Genomic DNA, 13,820 nt, shown 5'->3' on the forward strand with positions numbered 1-13,820 from the left:
GCAACCCCGGATGTGCATACAGACTCTGAAGAGTGGTGCCATGGAAAGGGACCTTGGGGTCCCAGTTGATGGCAAGTTGAATACGAGTCAGCAGTGCCCTGGCAGCCAGGAGGGCCAACCATGTCCTGGGGGGCATCAGGCAAAGCATCATCAGCCAGTTGAGGGAGGTGATTGTCTTGCTCTGCTCTGCAGTGGTGCAGCCTCACCCTGAATATTGTGAATAATTTGGGGCACTACAATATAAGAAAGATATTAAACTGTTAGAAAGCATCCAAATAAGAGCAACAAAGATGGTGAAGGGCCTTGAGAGGAAGCCACATGAGGAGCAGCTGAGATCCCTTGTCTTGTTCATCCTGGAGAAGACTAAGGGGAGACCTCATTGCAGTCTGCAGCTTCCTCACAGGGGTAATGGAGGGACAGACACTGATTTCTCTCTGGTGACCAGTGACAAGACCCAAGGGAATGGCCTGAAGTTGTTTCAGGGAAGGTCTAGGTTGAATATTAAGAAAAGGTTTTTCAGCAAGAGGGTGGCTGGGCACTGGAACAGGCTTCCCAGGGAAGTGGTCACAGCACCAGGCCTGTCAGAGTTCAAGAAGTGTTTGGACAACACATTCAGGCACATGGTGTGACTCTTGGGGCTGTTCTGTGCAGGCTCAGAAGTTGGACTCAATGATCTTTGTAGGCCAGTTCCAACTCAGGATGTTCTGTGATTCTATTATTTCCATCTGATTGTCTAATAGGAGTTTTGAAAGCAACAGTGTTTTCATTCTGTCCCTCCTTATGAGAGAAAAATACATTTATATTTACGTGTACTGTTCGTATAGGGAAGCAATGCCAATGAGATTTGTGAATATATTGACATTATCTAACTGTCTTTTAGCTGAAAAGCATGATGTTGGTGTATTTTACTGTTATTAATCAATTTTGAACACAAAGAACACACAAACAGGTTTAATTGCCTAATTCCCTAACTCTTGAGTGATATATTTTGCAACTTGCCTATCACTCAAACAACAGAAGAATTGAGTGGAAGATATTAAATCAATTATAAATAAAATATCCGTGAGGACCTCTCTCTCCAAACACGTGTCTCTGAATTTATGATGTGGTAGCTGTATTGTAAGACATGACTAAATAAAAAGGGCAATGTCTCGCTGTGCAGACGTCTTCCCTGTCCATCAGGTTTATTGACTCTTTTTTTGATCTTATTTTGCCCCTTCTCACTCAGTTCAAAACTCAGCCACATTAAACTCTGGATTATCCCAGAAAGCAGCAAGATAAGATAACACAGCCAAAGCAGAAACCCAGAAATAGCCAGACCCATCAGGGAAGCTTGGAGAAGAAGGTGTCATGCCATCAGGAAGGACTGGTGACTCCAGAGGCTGTGAAGCGCAGGGGGCCACAGCTCCTCAGAAGATGCAAGGCTGTGTGGCGTGGTGGTGTGTGAGCGAGCCCATGCTAGTTCAGCATCAGTCATCTTGGGGGGATCTTTACCCACAATACACTTAATCCCAGACAATCTAGAGATGACTAACGCTACTTATTGTTGGGCCGTGAAAACTCACTCTGCACATTTGCACTAGCATTGACCTTTCTGTCCACTGAGTCATTTTTAACTCTTATTCTTGCATGCAAAGCCAGGCAGAGCTCTGCTCCTAGGTTTCCCCTTCCTCATCCCTCCATAACACTTTTTTCACAGTTCTTCTTCCCTCCCTTGTCCTTGTGCCTATGCTGAGCTACTTTTCAGCACAGTAAAGTCAAGACAACATGTAATAAATACACAGGATTCCAGTAGTTTAATACTTCCCAAAGCTTACTACTTCTTTACTATGTTCAAACATTGATATTCTTCTTGCTACATTACTCTATAGGACAAAATCATGCTAAGCTGGTAGTCCCAAACTGGCAGCTCAAATATATGTCTAGTTAAATACTTAGAGAACTGAATTGCTTCTTAGATGCTCCATCCACTCAAACTACAAGCTTTTTATGTATCTAGCGATATAGAAGGGTTTAGGGGACAAATTTACAGAAATATTTTTGAAAACCACAATCAGTATTTATATTTGAAGTACTTAACATCTTGCAATTATCATCATCCTGTAGTTTCCTTAGGCTCCTTGCCTCTCTTCTCTGGTTTATCATGTCTCTCCTTAAGGTGCCAAAATGACCACTAACATCTGAGAAGACTAAACAGACATGACACCCCTTCTACTGGTGTTTAATTGTTTACAGAAATGCACTTTTTTTTTTTGATGCTGTTTGTCAGAATGTCTGATTTCTATGCATGTGGGAGGCCTACCTGTTGCGATATCTATACGTCTGCATTACAACCTGGTAGCTGCTGTCATGGTCTGTGGCTCATGCCTTTAGTTTACCACTCTGCCTTTCTATTTGCTTATCAGGCTAGTGACACACTGATATGCTCCATTACGAAAGTTGCAAATTCCTTTCAGCGGGTCCTTGAAAACATACTCAGTGGTTTCATTTCCATTCATAGCTTTCCAATTCTATTACATTTTTCCTCTCCAAGTTCCTCAAAGACAGGAGAATTCTTCTGAAGGATCTGGAAAAGGGTATTTTGATGGAGACTAATCACTAGTAGTCCAATAACCTCCGGCTGAAAAATTTAGCAGGGTGACCAACATTACAACAAATCAGCCTGAATTAGGGGGCATTCTGTTGTTTAACAAAAAGGACAATGAGTCAAAAAGAGTTTCTTTTACCTGATAATGGAACTGCAATTGCTCCTAGGATACTTCATACCACTGGCTTAAAAATGAGAAACTGTTGCCCGGACCATTTGCATATTGGCACACAATCTCTAGTTCATTGTGATTCTAAACAGTGTACAGGATCCATAAGCATGCTTAGTCAGCCTGGTCAGCCACCTGAGAGCCATGAGCAATGTCCCCTTTATGACTGCTCACTTCTACTTAAAGAGAAAAGATAAAAAAGGCAAGGAAACCCATTACTCTTGACTCCCAGACACAGGATTGCTGCTCAGATCTTCCTTCAATCTGGAAGCAGCCAGACCACCAGCCTCTCTGAAAGCAGATGCACCTTCCAGAAGCAGAAAGCAATGGCTGATGAAGGGTAAAATACCCTCTGGCCTCCTGTAATTTCAGATCTGATACAGAAGTAGTGGTTGAAATATCCAGCATTTTGCTAAAGGTCAGATTAGATAAGGAGATTACAACCTTTCTGACTTTACATACTGAAACCTTAACAAGACTGAAAGCCTAAGAGGGAAACCAAGAAAGAAGAGCTTTGGGAGCTGTTGGCAAGTATGAGACAGTGGTGGGTCCTCACAGGTGCCCTCCACTCTCTGGGTGCAGCAGGCCAGGCTCTGAGCTACAGTCCTCTACTTTCTGTATGAAATAATGGATATCTCTGGTAACCAAAACAGTAATGATCAGGGGAAGAGATGGCAGGATGGAGTTATCCTTTCAAGGCCAACCTCAGAAGAGCTTGCATCCCCAGTGAAATCTCACTACAGACATAACACTATGCTGCGCTGACAGGCTTTCCCTGGCTCAGCTGCTGGGGGCAGCCTGGAGAACATGAATTTTGCAAAAGGAACAGGGCAGCCTGAATGTTGAATTACTTTTCCTGGAATATAGGTCCCAGCCAATGCACTCCTTACGACCGTTTTTAGCTCATCCTATCTGCCTCCCAGGCAGAACATCAGAAAAGTGAGATTTGTGGCTGCACTGCTGCTGCCTGGACCGACTGACAGCTGATGAGTAAGCAAGTCGTTTTGGGATGAAACGGGGTAAGCAGGGGTCTGCTTTATTGGCTGCTGTAAGCAATAGCTCCCGTGTAAGGCAATAATCCATGGTTGAAGTCAGAGGTTGTTGTGTTAAGCAATGCAATTTCCACTTAGGCTGATATCCTTAATGGTGAATGCCTCATGTGAGCAATGTTTTCAGGCTCTAGCCCCAACTGGTGGTCTAAACAGTCTGCTTAATTTTCCTTATCATCTGGAAGTGAGTGATGCCCTATCCTTCCCTGACCCTGAGAAGGGGGAGATATTTGCTTGTAAAAGGAGCTCCTTGCCTGGATCCTGCTGGAGAGATAACCCTGTGTTCAAAAACCGATGAGAAAAACAGAGATTGCCGGCTGTTTTCTTAGGCTGGGGTACGTCTTGCCTGAAATGGTCTTATGGCTTTCTCTTTTAAGCACGGCTGCACAGGCTATCTCCTCTCTTACTTGCAGCCATCTAGCATTCCTGCCAAAAGCACAGTGAAAAACAGCAATAGACAAGTAACTAGCTCTTAGTTTAGTTTTTAAGGTAGTTTTGTTGCTGAAAACCAGGGGAAGAGAAAATGCTGTGTGGCTACTCTATTGTCAACCTAATCTGTGACCTGTATGTTAGGAGCCAGAGCATTTGCTGCTAATTCCTTTTAACAAGAGTTGCTACAAGACTGTTTCTGCATGTTAACTAATGTCTTCTCAGACTTTGTCCCAAGTATTCTCAACAAACAGCACTGCAAGATGGGATGGCTACAGCAAAGCTGTAACTTGTAACTTGATGTAACTTGTTATTTTGAACACTTGGTACAATAATTGTTAGCAATGACTATTACTCTTGATGTGCCCCTGCATTAATACTTTACATGTACTGTGCTTCTTTCTCTGAAATTCTTCAAAACTGGTGAAATAACATTCAATGAGAAATACCATTTAGCAGCTCCTTACAAGTTCTCATCAAATCCTGTCGATTTTTCCGAGTTTTACACTAATTCTGAAATTACTTTGGATTAGCCTTGTACTTCTAAGTGCTCTTAGGAAACAAACTTGGCAAAGAGGACTGGACGAGCATCCAGGATGATGTGATCAAGCAGAAAGTGCAAAATCTGGACAAACCAAACTATGACTTTTGATGAGCAGTATCACATTTGGAGGCAGAAGTGCATGGGTCAACTTTGTGCACAAAGACTCAACAAGCAAAGGAGGGAATTTTTTTGCTAGGCTTCTAGCAAGATTTCTTTTCACTGCAAGGAAATTGTGCTAGATATCTCTGTACGAAGCCAATGAACAAGCATTTGGCTGTGCATTTGATGGTATCATTGCTTTCCATTTCGTACATGAAACCACTTCTAATGCTACAAGAAGGTGAATGCTTCACATACACCTGTAGTGGCCCTTTTTGCTGACATGGAAGGGAAGTAGCACAAAGGCAGGAACCACTTCTCTTCAGCATTGCAAGTCTGAACAAAGGAGTAGTGTATGTACACTTCTTTTAAAGGAAAAACTTTCAGCACGTCTGTGATAATCAGGTGGTTTAAACTGCTGAGTTCAGTTTGGTTGACAAGAAGTCCAACATGACCCAGCAATGTGCAGGGTCACATCCTGGGCTGCATCAAAACACTGTGGCCAGCAGGTCGAGTGAGGTGATTCTCCCTCTCTACTCTACTCTCCGGAGACCTTATGAGAAGCTGGAGTGCTTTGTCCAATTCTGTGGTCCCCAGTATAAGAATGACACGGACCTGCTGGAGCAAGACCAGAGGAGAGCCACAAAGATGATCAGAGGGCTTGAGCATTTCCCATGTGAAGATGGGCTGAGAGAGTTGGGGCTGTTCAGCCTCTGAGGAGACCTTATAGCAGTTCTCCAGTACCTAAAGGGGGTCTACAAGAAAACTGGAGAGGGACTTCTGACAAGGCATCTAGTGATAGGACAAGGGGGAATGTTAGCAAGAGATTCTTCACTGTGAGGGTGGTGAGGCACTGAAACAGGTTGCCCAAAGAGGTTGTGGATGCTCCAACCCTGGAAGTGTTCAAGGCCAGGCTGAATGGCGTTCTGAGCAACCTGGTCTTGCAGAATGTGTACCTGCCCTTGGCAGGGGTGTTGGAACTAGACAACCTTTAAGGTCCCTTTCAACCCAAAGCATTCTATGATTCTGTGCAAATCATCTGAGCCACTCTACCTGGCTGTGACCCAAAGATTACTGTGGGCAGTGTGTGAGTACCCATTAGGGTTTGAGTTCTAAGACAAACAATGAAAAATTTCTGTGTGCATCTACAGTAACAGCTAATGATTATTTTTCCTTTGAACTTTGTCCAAAGTTCATCTCCAAAACAAACTTTAGGCTGTGTGTATTGACTTCTCAGCAGAATAAACAGGCCAAATCTCTAAAAACACTTAAATCACTCATTCTAGCTTCATTTAACTAGCTTGTTAACCAGAAAGAGAAAAAAACAGTGAAATACATTGGCTTTACTCAGTTTATTTCTCTGGTGTGTCTATCAAAAAAATCTGAAGGAAAAAAGCAACTCTGGTCTTATAGTTTTCAGAGTAAGCCGACTCCCCTTCTTGCTTCAAACTCTAACTGAAAGTAAAATCAAAATCCAGGCTGCCTTCGCTGTAACACTCAGCCTCTACAGCTTGAAGGGCTGGTAGTAAAGGTTTACTTGGAGGGGGGGAAATCAGAGTTTTGGGGCTGGGATTTTCAGAGTGTTTAAAAATTGGTTATGGACTCAAGACTGGAGGGGTGAGGAGGGAGGTGGCTGGATGGTGCCCCAGCCCCAGGAGAAATCACAGTAAACTTACAAGCAGATCTGACAGTAATAGACCTTGTCCCAGGATTACTTGGTCTGTTCAAAAGCTGTATAAATAAAGTAGAAAGAAGTATAAAAAGCAAATATATATTCATTAGAAACTGCGTAATATCTTAATTATACTAACCATACATTTCTTGACAGTGTTGGACACATGAAAAATCTACTGCAGTGGCTGCTAGATTTTTGGTAGTCCTGTCCACGTGCCCTTCCTTACCTGTTATTCCATGAACTGTGTACCTATTGGTAACTATTTCACAAGCACTCTGATATATTCTGTGTTTTTCTTTTTTTAGTTCTCCATCAGCCCTGCTGTTCAGTATCATACCTGGCTTGAAAAAAAAAAAAAAAAGAGAAAGAAAAAAAAAGACGGTGTAGGAGAGATTGTCTCAAAAAGCCAAACAAAGTGACATTAAAAAAAAAGGCATTTTTGGATTACTCTATTTGCTTTGTACCTTTTCCTTTTTGTTCCTTTAAGGTTTGTGTCTCTAAGGTCACATCCACAAGCCCACAGGCTAGAAACTTCATTAAAAAAACAAACAAACAAACCTGAATTTCTTGCATAATTGTATGAGTCCAGGAGCTACAGCTTTAAGAAGGGCACTAAATGTTGTAAAGTTCACAATTAAATCACAGAGAATTGGCAACCACCTGATGGGGAAAATAACAGTAACTAAATAAACAGTGGCCCAATATTTTTTTACAGTTGAGAGGAAACCTTGCTGTAAACGCTCACTCACATTGAGCCCACTAGAATCCTCCAGATGATAAAACTGTGCGTTACTGCCCAATTACGACAAGCGCCCGAGTTACTCATCATGACTGCTTTATGGATTTAGTTTCACAATAAAATAATGAGTTCATCGTGACTTCCTGAAGCATCTGCAGAGATAATGCAAACACTTACTTTTATTCACAACTTGTGAGCATTCTGAAGAAATAAAGTGATGAGAGAGGCTATTTTAAAAAAATGGAGTTCGCATTGCATCAAACCCGGTCTTTTTGTGAGAGCTCACGCAAAGTCCGCGGCGTCCAGAATATGTCCCACTGTTTTAGCAATGGTGGCTCCGAGATAAAGGCCGGGTTTTAAGAATTTCTGAGACTTCGGAGACTTTCAGAAGGCGGAGACGCACAGGGGCATGCCTGTAACTTAAGCCAGTGTATTGCAGATAAGGACCGACCCCGCACAGGTCAGCTGCTCGCGTTCGGGCAGCCCCCCGCAGCTCATCGTGCCCAAGCTGGCAGCGGGGCGGACGGTGGTCCCCGAGCCGCCGGCACAGGCGGGCCCGGCACCGCCCCTGGGGGCGAGGGACGGAGGGAGGGAGCGAGGAGCCCCCAGGTCACGTTTATTTGATTTTCACGCCAACGGGCACCGCAGAAACCTTTTAATCCATGGCGTGCAACTTCCTTGCTTTGAACCTGCTTATGAAAGTTTCTGACTGGCCATGGTTTTTGGTTTTGGTTCTCTTGTTTTGGTGTTTTGTTTTTTTTTTTCTTTTGGGAGGGGAATTAGAAAACGAAGGAGAGATAAAAAAAAAAAACACAAAACAAAACAGGGAAACTGATGCGGCGCCGCTCGCACGAAAGCAAATGGCAGCATCGCCCGGCACTGGAGTAGTAAGTTAATAAATAAATAAGCCAACCCCGCTGCGCGAACGGCGAGGCGGGGGAGGGAACACCCTCCTTCCCTGCCCGGCCGCGCGGAGAGCGGGTGCGCTATTCCTGCGAATAACATGGCAGGGCCGGCGGTGCGGGAGGGGAGGGGAGGAGGGCGGCTCTTGGCCCGGACGGCCGGGCCGTGGCGCATCCGCGCCTCATCCAGGGGGATGATCATCCAGGGGGATGAGGCCGCCGCTCTCGCGCTCCTCCCGCCGCCGCTTCCTGCGCGCGCCCCCCGCCCCCCCCGCGGCCCTGTTGCATCAACTTCCTGTGCGGAGCCCCTCGCGGCGGGGCCCCACGCGCCACGGCTCCCCCCGCCCGCTTCCTGCGCGCGACGCCGCGCGCGCGCCCGCGCGCCGCCCCCGCCGAGCCCCGCGCGCCGGGCCGGGCGGGCGGGGGGAGGGAGGGGTGATGGGGGGGTGTATGGGGGGGGGTGGGGGTCGGCAGGCGCGCGGCCCCCTCCGCCCTTCGCGCTGCTCCCCCCGGTCCCCGCGCCCTCACGGCCGCCCGGTACCGGCGGTGCGGCGCCGCGCGGCCGCCCCGTGCCCGCCGCGGCCGGCGGCGCCGCTGCTCCGGCAGAGTTTGGTGCCCTACTTCACTCTACTTTAGTTTCACTCACTTTACATCCGGGCTTTTTCCCTAGGCAATGGGGGCCGCAGCACAGCCCGTTCCTTAGGCAAAGGGAAATAAATTCGCCGCACCGACACGTCAAGTAGTCCCCCCCTTAGGAGAAGCCGCCGAGCCCGCCCTCCCCGCTCCCCCCCCGGCCCGGACCCGGCCGGCGGCGCCCCGCCGTCGCAGCGGGGAGGGGGGAGCGTGGGCGTGGGCGCAGCGGTCCCCGCTCCCCCTACGGGTCTCCGGCGGCGGGCCGGGCCAGGCCGGGGCGGGCGGGGGCGCGCGCGGCGGCGTGTCGGGAGCGCGCCGCAGGCAGGCAGGCAGGGAGGCCGGTGGCGGAGGGATCCCAGCGAGCGGTGCTGCGGCCGGGCCGGGTGAATGGGATTGAAGAAGAGTTCAGCTTCTCGGCTTGTTTTTGTGTCACAGTTTCTCTCCTCCTGCGCCTCTCCGGCTTCGTGCCGCCCTCCCCGCCCGCCCTCTCCTCCCCGCCGCAGGAGGAGCCCCCCGCGGAGAGGGGGAAGGAAAAGGACCCCACAGAGGCGAGAGCGAGCGAAGAGGAGGAGGAGAAGGGAGCAACCTACCATCTTCCACTCCCCGCTTAGCTTAAAGAAAGTGAGAGGAGGAGAGAGAGAGAGGCGCCCAGAAGAGGGGGACAGGGAGGCCCAGAGGAGCGGCGGCGCCGGCACCCTCCCCCTATGAAGAAGAGTCCTCCCCCTCACAGAGAGGTCCTGCCAGGGGGACCCCGGCCGGCCCGCAGCACCACCGCCGCCGCCAGCAGGGTGTAGTATCCCACCTTTCGGATTCGCCTCCTCCTCCTCCTCCCTGCCCCCCCCCGCCCCCCGGGCGCCGTCCCCCCTCTTCCCCCCGCGCCCCCCGGGATGGCGCCAGCGCGCCCCGCACTCTCCGGCCAACTTGGCGATGAGGAGCAGCAACTTCGCCGCGGCCCCCGGCCCCTCCCTCGGGGGGGTGGCGGGGAAGAGCGGAGCGTCCCGGGGCGGCCCCCCGGCCTCCCCGGCAGAAGTTTGCGAGCGGGAGCGGGAGAGGTGGAGGAGGGTGACACTTGGGGTAAAAGGAGGAGGTGACACATTGGGGTTGGGGGGAGGAGCAGGGGAAGGAGATGACACATTGCACTGGGGATGGGGTGGGGGAGGGAGGCTTATCCCCTCCCCTCCGGTTTCCTTCAGGATGATTATTTCCAGGCCCTTTTCTCTTGGTCGGGTCCTTCGCCGCGATGCTGTCGGGGAAGTTTTATTATTATCTGGGAAATGATGCCGCTCTCGATGATGGATAATTCGTAGTAAAGCCTCTGCTGCGTTTTTTTTGTTTTTTTTTTTTTTCCTTCCCTCCTTCCTTTCATTCGTCTTTGTGGCCCGAGCAGCGCCGGGAAAATTCCGTTTCTTCAGCAACTTGTTATTCCGGAGCCGGGCCTGCCCCTCTCGCCCTGGGGCTGCCCTTCCCGCACAGGTACGGGGCCGGGGGCCGGGGGTGCCCACTCCTGCTCCGGCATTAGGTACGGACACTTCCTTATTTTTATTTTTTCCCTCCCTCCTGCGCCCGTGTAGGTGGAGTGGGGCTCTATGTGGGACTCTGCCATTTGGTGTAGTCCTCTTGTGCATGCTCCTTTCTTCACTTGCCTTTCTGCGGGATTTTTTTTTTTTTTTGGTGGTAGTATGTGTTTTGATTTTTTTTCTGTTCTTTATTATTCCGAGCTTCGCTGTCGGTAGAGCTTTCCCCCCAACCACCTTCTGCAGTTTGGTGGGTGCTGATGGGATTGTACAACGAGGTTTTTTGGGTGAATTCGTATTGGATTAATGCATGGAGCTCTTCATTCAACTTCTTCTCAAGTGTCAAAAAATGAGGCTATGAACAGATGTGTTTCAATATGGAGAGATTTCCAAGTTCCTAATTCTTGGGGGTGGAGGAAAGAGTGCCATTGGAGAGTGGCTTTTGTTTTCGATTGGTGAACAAATGTCATCACATTTCAGTCACGTGCTGTAATATTCTTTGTTCAGCTATCAAAGTATGATATCTCCTACACCTGTTCCCACTTTTTATTTGTAAGTAACGGTGATTGCCTGCAAATCTTATAATTGTGGATAGGAGTGCTTTCCCCCTTTCTCCTCCTGCTACCCCCTTTGGATATTTGTTTGGGCCCAAGCGCTGAGCTTGACAATGAACTTTTGTTCGCTGTGGAGTCTGCATGTGAAAAGGTCCCACTGGGGGTAATAACTTGGCGTGTCACGGGAAAGTTGTGTACTGTGATGTACGGCAGGTCTGAGCGTGGAGAAATCAGGTGGGGATGTGCGCTCCGTAATGGCAGGGCTCCAGTAAGGGGTAGGCTCCTTTGGGCCAGGGAAATTTTCTTGTGGTGTTGCTTGTTATCAGGTTAAAGGATGGATTCTCCTGTACACCAAGACAGATACATAGATTTATAGATGGATGCATCTTTTTTGCTTAGCTGTGGATTTTCAGGTATCAGAAATAAGAAGGATTTTGGCTGTCTGTTTACTTTTTTTTCCCCATTGTGCTCACTTCTAACAATGAAGACACCTGCTTAGTTTCAGTTTTGTAAGTCGTCTTCCTCTGGCTTTCCTGTCCTTCGCCGGGTTAGTTGGTGAGGCTGGATCTGCTACATAGGCAGGGGAATTTTTAACTTTGATAAAGATGGGCTTATTTTGGGGCTTAATTTGTGAAAAAAAAATAACATTCTTTTCAAAGCCTTAGGAAAAAAAAACCCAACCCTTAAAAATATAAAATTCATTATTTCTACCAGGTTAAATGCTAAAACGTTTATATTAAGCTTGTTAGTGATCACGTATGATATAACTTTATAGGCTATATTAAATAGTGATATTAAATTACTACTGAGAACAGGATCTTGAAAAAAGAAACAAAAAATATGCATAGCTACTCATATTAGTTAAAGAAGTTAATTACCGCACTTAAGTAGAAAGATCACAGACTTTTTGAGAATTTTATTCATATCTGTGCATGCTTAAAGATAGCTAAATGAAACTGCCTCTTTGGGGGCACTTTTTATTATTGTTTCCTAGAAAGGAATTCTGTAGCTCAATTAATGAAACTTTAAAACTGTATTTTAAAAAAATGATGTGATTCTTCCATGTTTTTAAACCTTTCAACTTTACTGTGGTAGAGAAATTAGATTATTTTATGATAGTTACATCAGCTAGGAGTTTGAGCTCATACAGAGGGATTATGAAGCAACTTCTTTATCCATTGATTTCATGTTGCATAGTAGCATGTGTAGAGTGTCTCTTCAAGGTCTTAAGAGACCCGTTTTCTAGCAGAAGGTAGGTGCTTGCTCACTGAGAGTACTTGCCACCAACTGGATGTCACCTATGTCATATCCCCGCTTTTTAGCTCTACTGGCCCAAGTGACAAGAAACTTGGAGTGGATCCCATTGTGGATTTTGTTGATTTTTCGTTTAACTAGCAAAGCTAACGTGTATAATTCAAAATGTTGTGTTGAGGAGTGTTTTGTTACTAATAATTATTTTGCCATTAGTTATTGTAAGATTTCTACAGGAAAGCTTTTAATCTTTGCTCTTCTCTATGTGCTCCCTGAACTGGATTTGTTATGAATTGGAAGAAGGCATTTGAAAGTGGTTTTCTTTCTTTAGGGAATGAAAATAAAAAACTTTTCTTTCAAAGAACTTAAAGCAAAATGAGGAAATTAAAACTTATGTTGCTCAGAAAAAAAAAGTACTGTTGTGTTTTCCAGCATCAACGGTGCAATCTCTGCTTTGAGTTTAGGTTTTGTAACCCTAAGCCGTTCAGCTTCAGCTGTGCTTCAAGAATTGGGCCTAAATAGTTCTTACTTCAACTTCTCTCTTTTTTTAGAGATGACGTTTTCTATGTGCCTGTTCAACTTAGGAATTATGGTTCAAAAAATAGTTAAAAATGTCTTGGAGTGGATCTGTACAAGGGATACAATTTTCATGCACTTTTTGTTTGTTTGTTTTTGAAAATAAAATGTGTTTTATTGACTCCTTAGAAAGTTGTAAAATTCCGTGTTCAGTTGGAAAGCTTTGATAGTGAGCCTGGCTATCACTTGGGTTGCTCATGCGGTTTGTTTATAATGAACACATTGTAGCTGTTCAGTTCCTTTATACTTATTCTCAGAGCCCTGAAGAACTTTATTTGGTCAAATGAATTGATACTGGAAATTATTTACAATGGAGATTTCTCTTTCATTTTAGTCCAGTTTGAAGGAACCTTGATGGCCTATCTTATTTCATATGTTATTGGCATTTTTTGTGGATACCAGAAACTCAAGATGACTATCATGTGAGAAACACATGTTGGTGACTTAGTCTTTTTTACTATTGTTTCTGGTTTGTTGGTTTTACTTGTTTAAAATCCTCCAGAAAGAACTTCATAGCTGTGATAGGGCTTTGCTTTTTGAGGGGCCATCATACAGGGATGTGAACTGTAAAGCCTCTCCTTCGAGAGAGGCTTCTTGTGTAGAAGGAGCAGTGCTAAAAACCTATTATTAAGCTTCTAATAGTATTTCTTCACTGTCCCCTTCACCCTTTATGCTCACAACTGTGCAGTCACATGCGTAGCTGTATACTAGAAGTGTAAGACTCTACAAAAGGCCTGGCTCCTGTATGTTCGTGAATTGCCCTTGTTCAATTACTCTGTGCCAGAAAGCAGCTCACATCCTGTTTCTGATGTATTTTAACAGCACAAAGGTTATTTAGGAACAAACCATATACTGGAAAGGTGGGGCAGAGCACAGAAGGGTTTTGAGATGTCCGCTGAATGCAAGGGGCTAGATACTTACTTCTTTACCATGTAAATAGAGGGTATAAAAGGATAGTTTTTATAGGTATCTTACATTAATATTTCATGTTCAGTATAGCACAAAGCCAGTGTTTGGCTTATGCTGGTGGTAGAGAGATGCATTATGCAGGCAAAAAAGAATTTTATTTACATTTGGCGGGGGGTAACTTTGTGTTTTC

The 13,820-nt window shown here is 46.2% G+C and overlaps 1 protein-coding gene and 1 long non-coding RNA gene across 13 annotated transcripts in view; one reads left to right on the plus strand and one right to left on the minus strand.

Moving 5' to 3' along the window:
* Positions 1-1,246: 1,246 nt before the first annotated feature.
* On the minus strand, positions 1,247-9,048 carry LOC116788542. 5 transcript variants are annotated; one of them, XR_004357675.1, is made up of 5 exons: positions 8,840-9,047; positions 7,302-7,443; positions 7,111-7,212; positions 6,779-6,893; positions 1,247-2,566 (listed from the first exon to the last, which is right to left on the minus strand). It is a non-coding gene; the product is annotated as an uncharacterized LOC116788542 (long non-coding RNA). The 5 variants fall into 5 exon arrangements; XR_004357672.1 differs by lacking the exon at positions 1,247-2,566 and adding an exon at positions 6,215-6,608 and having other exon boundaries at positions 6,779-6,889; positions 7,017-7,212; positions 8,840-9,048; XR_004357673.1 differs by lacking the exon at positions 1,247-2,566 and adding an exon at positions 6,215-6,608 and having other exon boundaries at positions 7,017-7,212; positions 8,840-9,048.
* PHF21A (PHD finger protein 21A) overlaps positions 9,024-13,820 on the plus strand; it is a 128,236-nt gene continuing 123,439 nt past the window's right edge. Inside the window, exons 1-2 of one of the 8 annotated variants that reach the window (XM_032691459.1) lie at positions 9,024-9,614; positions 10,214-10,345. The gene's annotated coding sequence lies outside the window, so the exon portion shown is untranslated. Of the gene's footprint in view, positions 9,615-9,833; positions 9,901-10,213; positions 10,346-13,820 lie in introns of those variants that run through there. The other 7 variants (XM_032691460.1, XM_032691466.1, XM_032691458.1 and 4 more) reach the window with 7 other exon arrangements.

The sequence above is a fragment of the Chiroxiphia lanceolata genome, chromosome 6 (assembly GCF_009829145.1).
Source record: "Chiroxiphia lanceolata isolate bChiLan1 chromosome 6, bChiLan1.pri, whole genome shotgun sequence".
NCBI classification, from domain to species: domain Eukaryota; kingdom Metazoa; phylum Chordata; class Aves; order Passeriformes; family Pipridae; genus Chiroxiphia; species Chiroxiphia lanceolata.